The following is a 6,909-nucleotide window of genomic DNA, read 5'->3' on the forward strand; positions in this document are numbered from 1 at the left end:
ACGCGCGCGCAGTGTCCATATTATTGCAACTGGAAAGAGCCATTCGAAAAATGGTCCGCTTAAAGAGACCAGTGTTGACAGAGCTCAAGACTCCAGATTCACTACTTGCAAGCGTTGCACAGAAGGCGAGGAAGACGATACACTAACATCTTATTTGCCGTGAAATAGTGTACAGGACAGAAGCGACAAAACCTAAATATTTGTCATTAAAGCCAGTGTTCACAGGTTTATTTCCACAGCGCTCACAAAAGAATACAATTGTGCGCACGCACTGCAGAGAAACATAGTCAAAGGCCAGTAGTGGGGCAATTGGCGGTAACCAAACTTATTAACATCTGATTGCACATATGGTAAAGTAGCAACAAAAACAACTTCAAGAAAAAATACATCCAAGAAAAATGTCTACTTGAGTAGGCTGCTTGAAATGTCAGTTCGCCCCTGTTTCAGGGAGTCGCGCCGTGGTCACGAACTCGGTAGTCCTTGACGACGCACGGTAGCCACTACCTGCATCTAGAATAAGGATATTCATGAATGGCTTTTATTGGCATTAAGGTACGTTCGGCATGTGGGTACACAACACAACTTTCGAATATGAGTTGTAATTCTAGAATGCTTGCTGGCAAGGTAGTTGGTGATCCATTCTTCGTAGCAATCAAAACAAGGCTGAGGTTCAATAGAAGCTGGAAACGTCAAATTTTAGGAAGCAGAGGAACAAGGAATGTCTCTTTCAAGGGACACTAAACGCAAATATTATGTCTACCTGGACTGTTTAAATACCATTCTAGAAACCTCACAACGCTCATTTCGTGCCGAGACTTGGATTTACGAGAAAAGGGTATTAGAAGGGTACAAATACCTTTATTGCGATTCAAGTCTCCCACTACCTAACCGGGCAGTGATGACGTTGCATACGCCGTCACCACCCTTTGCTGCCATCGGTGAGTAAAACGGCCCCCGACAGATGCGGTGCGGTATTTTTGCACAAAACGCAAACCCATGGCCATGGGAAAACCGAGCAAAGACAGAGCGGCGGATTCACCACTGCAGCTGCATTTTGGTCAAATGCCGTGGACCGTTCGGGCATCCCGCGACATCGCATGGAAGTTGAATTCTCTGCTACTTGCAGTTTGTGCGAGTTTCGCGAGCCACCAAAACCAGCCCAGCACTGCTCGATAACGAAACTACTGAAACGCGAAAGCGTGGGCGGCGTGGAGTCGAGCCAGTACGATACCGGTCGACCGCCCGGGTCGTTGTCAACGGCGGTTTCACTGAGTTGTTTTTTTGTAAGAATGAAGTGGAACTCGACAAGTAGCATTTCCTTTCGTTTCATAATGCCATACAATGATGTTTTTTATAGCGAGTGGTTGACTACTAGCGACATAATTTAAATGAGGAACGCCTTCGTCTTCGCGGAAGTACTTGAATGTCCCGGGGGAGTCTCTAATCGTGTCCTGAATTTACCTCAATTTATCGATTACAAAGGCTTTGTGCGTGTTCATATAGCCAACTTAGAGATTCTCCGAGATATACCTTGAAGCATTGTACTCATCGATCTGTTCATTTTTCCTGTATTTTACTTTCTAGAATTAGTGCTTTATTTTCCTTGAAGGTTATGTACCTTTGAGGCATTTTATTACTTCACTCTTTCCTTTTCCGTGTTTTGATCTTTGAAGTAATGTTGATGAGCCCTGCATTGAGGCGTATCTTTTGTACTAGACTTCAGAACACTGCTTACTCTTTTTTTTTTATTTTATGCCCAGCTTTTGTAACCCCCCTTACACAATGCCCCTATAGGGCCTGTAAGGTATGTTAAATAAATAAATAAATAAATAAATAAATAAATAAATAAATAAATATTGCTGTCGTCAATTAATTGTGCATCTCGCTCAGCTGATACAGGTGAATTCTCATATTAGTTGAGTTACTGCTTTTTCTGAGTTTCGTCTTCAACGAAGCATCAATTATGTCCCGATTTTTCTTTTTAGAGGCAAATTCTGGGATACTACATTGGTCCGCTTATAGCAGGCTGGGATCATTTCTTGTTACCTGCAGCAGTTAATCGCCGTTGAATTGACGACATGGCATTGGGCTTTGTTCGTTAATTCTGCGGCGCTTCAAGGTCAGTTTTCTGTCTCTTGCTATGGGAACCGTGGTTATCTTTTATCACATGAACTCGTTGCACATTATATATTTGCATGTAAATACACGCGCCTGAAATCATTATCCGCTCCTGAGCTGTTTGTGTCTTTCTAACGCCATAATTGTTTAATAAATAGCCTCAGTTACATGCAGAAACACCGGCAATACGGTTGTGATGTGAAGGCGTTCACTCAGTTACGTTGCTTTCGCCAGATACACACATGCCTCTTGTTACGTGTGTACTTAACGTTTTCTATTATGCATGTTTCTATTATGCATGCATGCATGCTACTAAGAGCCATGTGCGGCCGTCGCTGTGGTAGTTGCGCCTATAAAAGTCCATCACGGATAGTTAAATACTGCGCCTGTCGGCACAACACTGGAGGTGCCAAGGATGCCAGAAGATTTGACAAAACATCGAATATCATGACCATCCATGGGTCTTTTCTTTGCTCCGAGGCCATGTCCAGGATGTCAAGTGGTGAGATATCAGGACTGTAGGTAGAAGTACTGCTGTCTGAAGTAACTGGGAAGCGCGAGAGGGCATCGGCGTCAGAGTGTCTGCGTCCAGAATGATAGACGACATGGATATCATATTCCTCGATTCGGAGAGCTCACCGAGCGAGGTGACCTGACGGGTCTTTGAGGTTAGACAACCAGCAAAGAGCGTGGCGATCCGTCACCACCTCAAATAGTCAACATTACAGAAATGGGCGAAATGGTCATCGTATGGGCGAAGGGCCCATACGATGACCAGACACTCTTTTCGTGTTACTGAGTAATTATTAATTATGAGGGCGCGAATGGCATAAGTGACCACGTATTCGGCATTGGTGTTCTTACGTTGTGGGAGCACAGCACTAAGGCCGGAACCACTGGCGTGAAGTTCTCTAGGTGCGCTTGGATCAATATGGCGCAACACTGGTGGAGACGTAAGTAGGCGACGAAAAGTCGTAAAGGCATCACCAGAGGCTTCCGACCAAGTAGAAAGTTCAATGTCGCATTGGAGAAGTTGGTTTAGGGGTGCGATCACAGTAGCGAAATCGCGAGCGAATTGTCGAAAATAGGAGCATAGCCAATGAAGCTGCGTAATGCTTTCAAGTTAGTGGGCTTCGGGAATTCGGCTACAGCGCTAAGTTTTGCAGGATGAGGGAGAATACCTTCTTTGGAGTCATTGTGGCCTAAAATAGTGGGTCTTCGAGGTGCAAATAGGCACTTATTCTAGTTAAGTTGGAGACCACCATTCCGGAGACAGGTCAAAATTTGATCTAAACGGCGAAGATGGGTCGAAAATTGGTGAGAAAGACGACGACGGATCGGGGTAGCAGAAACAAGTATGTCACTTGAGGCCGCGTAGGATGCCGTGTATCCAGCGTTGAAAGACGGTGGGCGCGTTGCACAGACCGAATGGCATTACAGTGAATTCATACAAGCTATCTGGCGTTACAAACGCGGTTTTGGTATAGCCAGAACCAGACATGGGCACTTGCCAGTAGCCAGAGCGGACATCTAAGGAGGAAAAAACTCTTCTTCGCGCAAACAGTCAAGTGCGTCGTCGATACGTGGCAACGGATATATACACATCGTTTCGAGTGATCTTGTTAAGCCATCGATAATCAACGGGGAATGGTATAGTGCCATCATTTTTTTAACTAGCACGACTGGTGATGCCCAGGGGCTACTAGAAGGCTGGATGACACCGCGTTTGAGCATATCGTTCACTTGGTCATCGATAACGCGTCTTTCCGTCGCCGATGCTCGGCAGTGACGTTGTCAAATGGGCGCATGGCTCCAAGTGTCGATAGTGTGAGAAACAGTCGTTGTGCGGCCGAGTGATGTTTCTTGGCAGTCAAAAGAGGCAGAAAAGCCTTGGAGCAAGTAAAGAAGTTCGTGTCGCTGCGTCGTCGCAAGGTCAACGAAATGGCATTGAACATTGTCAATGCACTGGCAATAGCTGGCGTAAAAGAATGCGGCAGTGACTGAGGAGGCGATGCCTCGAGAGCGGCAAGATAAGTGGAGCCGTCCATCGTGTCAAATATTGAAGATGAGGCCAGTGGCTCTGCTCTACCAAGCCTTTCACGGCGGTGTAAAGTAATTGGTTTGGCCGATCGGTTTGACACGCACATGAGAGAGGCGCCAGTTTCGAACTCGAGGACGGCGAACGGCAGTGGTAGTGATCGGCGGCGAAGTAAGAGTTCGGACGACGCAAAGAGTGCTGTGCCGTCATCTACAGTCACAAGATATGCTAACAAGAGCAGAAGACCAGGCAGGTATAGCAATGTTTCCCGAAACAACGATTTCGCGACAAGAGTCCTTCGGGTCAGTGATAATATCTTTCGAAAATGAAAACAGCTCGGTTGCGGTGTGGGCGCGGTCGATGATAGCATGATGTGTGGAAAGAAAGTTCCAACCTAATATGACGTCGTGTGAACAGGATGGCAACATGATGAGTTCCATCATATAAAGGACCTCCTGAATTACGACACGAGTGGTGCAGGCACCGGATGGCTGAATGTGCTGCGCGAAAGGACAGTACAGAAAGCGGCGTCGTCACTTTTCCTGTTTTGCGGCACATACGGGAATCTATCGCTGAAGATGCAACGCCGTGTAGACAAGTGCTAGCGTCAATATTCCTTCTATTGCGACTTCAATAACGTTTTTCGGGGAAGTGCGAGGCCTTATACATTTCGCTGACACCGCAGGTCTCGCCTCGTGAACTGCGATATTTACTTTTGCTGGCGCAGTGAGCTCAGGGGGCAAAGGGAGCGGCGGCGACGAGAAAGTGAACGGCGAGTGGACAATGCGGTCTCGGCGGTAGGAGGACATTCAAACCTTTACGAATAGTTGCGGCGTTATAGGAAACGTGGCTCATATGGACGCACATTCTAAGTTTGGTGTAAGTAGTCGACAGTGACGTACCACGTGTCCAACCACGGCCACAATAAAAATTTTCATTCGTAAGGATTGCTTAGCACTGGCTGTCGGCCATCGGTAATAGCTTTCCTATCGCTGCAGTCAGATAACTTTCTTTTTAAGCGCCTTATGCGCATGTGAGCGAGTCACTATGTTCTAGCGTTCTAGTTTCTTTTATTCACTGTCTTGTGTGGTGCTCGAAATAAATTACTCAATAAAAATTGCGTAAGAGGAACTGATTGGACGGCGACCTCACGCGCCCTGGAAGCCCATTAATGTCAACCAAATCCTTTCTGTTGACGAAATAAAGCTGTTACCAGCACCACCGTATGGTAAAACTTATTTCTAACGTCTCTTTGGCTGTAGATCAACGAAGAGTGGGGGGGAGCTTAGAATAGGGCTCTGTGTTGTAAAAAGAGGCTGAATCGTCTCTTGTGGTATAAAGGAAAACGTGAACATTGGCTACGAGAGGTGACGGGATTCAGCTCCTGCAAGCTGTCTGTCAGTAATAATAAGTCAGAGTTAGGGCTGCGTTCATAAAGTAGAGAAGAGCGGAGCTCATTTTAAGGCGACAGCCTTAAGTGGCTCATTGCAATGGCTTGTACGAGACAAAAGTCGCGTCTGGTCCAGTGATGCATAATCGGGAATGGCTCCTACCCCCATAAGCAAACAAAGATGTAATGCCTATATATTAATGAAGAAGCGAAAGGAAAATGAACGAAAGAAGAAACGAAGAAAAAGAACGAAGGCAAGACAGAACGAAAGAAGTAATGAAAGAAAGAACGAAAGGAAGACCAAAGAAAAGAAAGAAAGGAAGAGAGAACAAAATAACCTTTAGGTAGCGCATTTGGTGCTCGAAGGTGTCGTTGAGGCGGTCGACCTACAGTGCCATACCTTTACTTCACGCTGCAGCTCCTTATGTCTTGCAAGAAGTCTGACCCGTCCAATCGTATAACTTAATGCATTGCCCCCGTGTGCAACAGCCTTTCACGTGCTACAGGCGTGTCACATGCTGCCAATTTTTTTGTTATATCAATAGCATCAGTCAGAGCAAGATATGAGCGAAATAAGGTCAGAATAACCAGGGGAAATATCGCACTCAGTTCCATGGAAGTCTCTCGAGGCGTGCCACTGTACTCCGCCGTTATCTACAAGTGTTTGTACGCCCGATGTTCGCGTGCACTCTTTTGTTGACAATATTTCGGACGTTTGTTTTCTACGTACAGAGCTTTGTCATTTGCAGTGACCACGTATCACCTGCCACTTAGATAACCAACGCCCGATCGCGAAGCAAAGTGACCTTTGATGACTGACCGCACAATGCGTGCGGCTGCACCGAACACCTAATTGTTCTCTTTCTGTGGCAAAGTATTGCACGTTGTGAAGCGCAGTGGCTCCTCGAACAACTGTCTCCGTGCATATTTTTTTCGTCGCTATCGCCGCTCTTTTCTCTAGACCCACTGTTTGAGAATTTTCGCGTCACCTTTTTTTAAAAGAAATCTTTTAGACGACGTGGTCGTTCGACTGTTATAGACCTAAAACAGGTGTAGTATAAGCACGCGGGGCGACCGCCTGTAGAAATTTCTCACTGGCCCCCGTTTAACGTACCTAGTTATACAGAACAAGTGAGCTTGAATAAAATTATTTTAAGTTGGTTCTATGCGATCCATTTCTAGCGTTTTAATAATATACCACGGAATACTTCATCGTTCTTTAGAATAAAAGGGCATAGAAGGCACAGGGCAGAAAAAATACTCACAAATGAAGTCGCAGTGACCATGCGATAGTCGATGTGTTCCTTCTACTATCCCTAAATTTATAAATGTACACATCTGGTATACTGATTATTCTACCCTG

At 45.8% G+C, this 6,909-nt stretch overlaps 1 long non-coding RNA gene across 1 annotated transcript; it reads right to left on the reverse strand.

Annotated features, from left to right (window-relative positions):
* Window positions 1-301: 301 nt before the first annotated feature.
* On the reverse strand, window positions 302-5,991 carry LOC129387445 (uncharacterized). The gene is made up of 2 exons (XR_008614662.1): window positions 5,885-5,991; window positions 302-510 (listed from the first exon to the last, which is right to left on the reverse strand). It is a non-coding gene; the product is annotated as an uncharacterized lncRNA (long non-coding RNA).
* Between the last annotated feature and the right edge of the window lie 918 nt (window positions 5,992-6,909).

Source organism: Dermacentor andersoni, chromosome 2 (genome assembly GCF_023375885.2).
Source record: "Dermacentor andersoni chromosome 2, qqDerAnde1_hic_scaffold, whole genome shotgun sequence".
NCBI lineage: Eukaryota > Metazoa > Arthropoda > Arachnida > Ixodida > Ixodidae > Dermacentor > Dermacentor andersoni.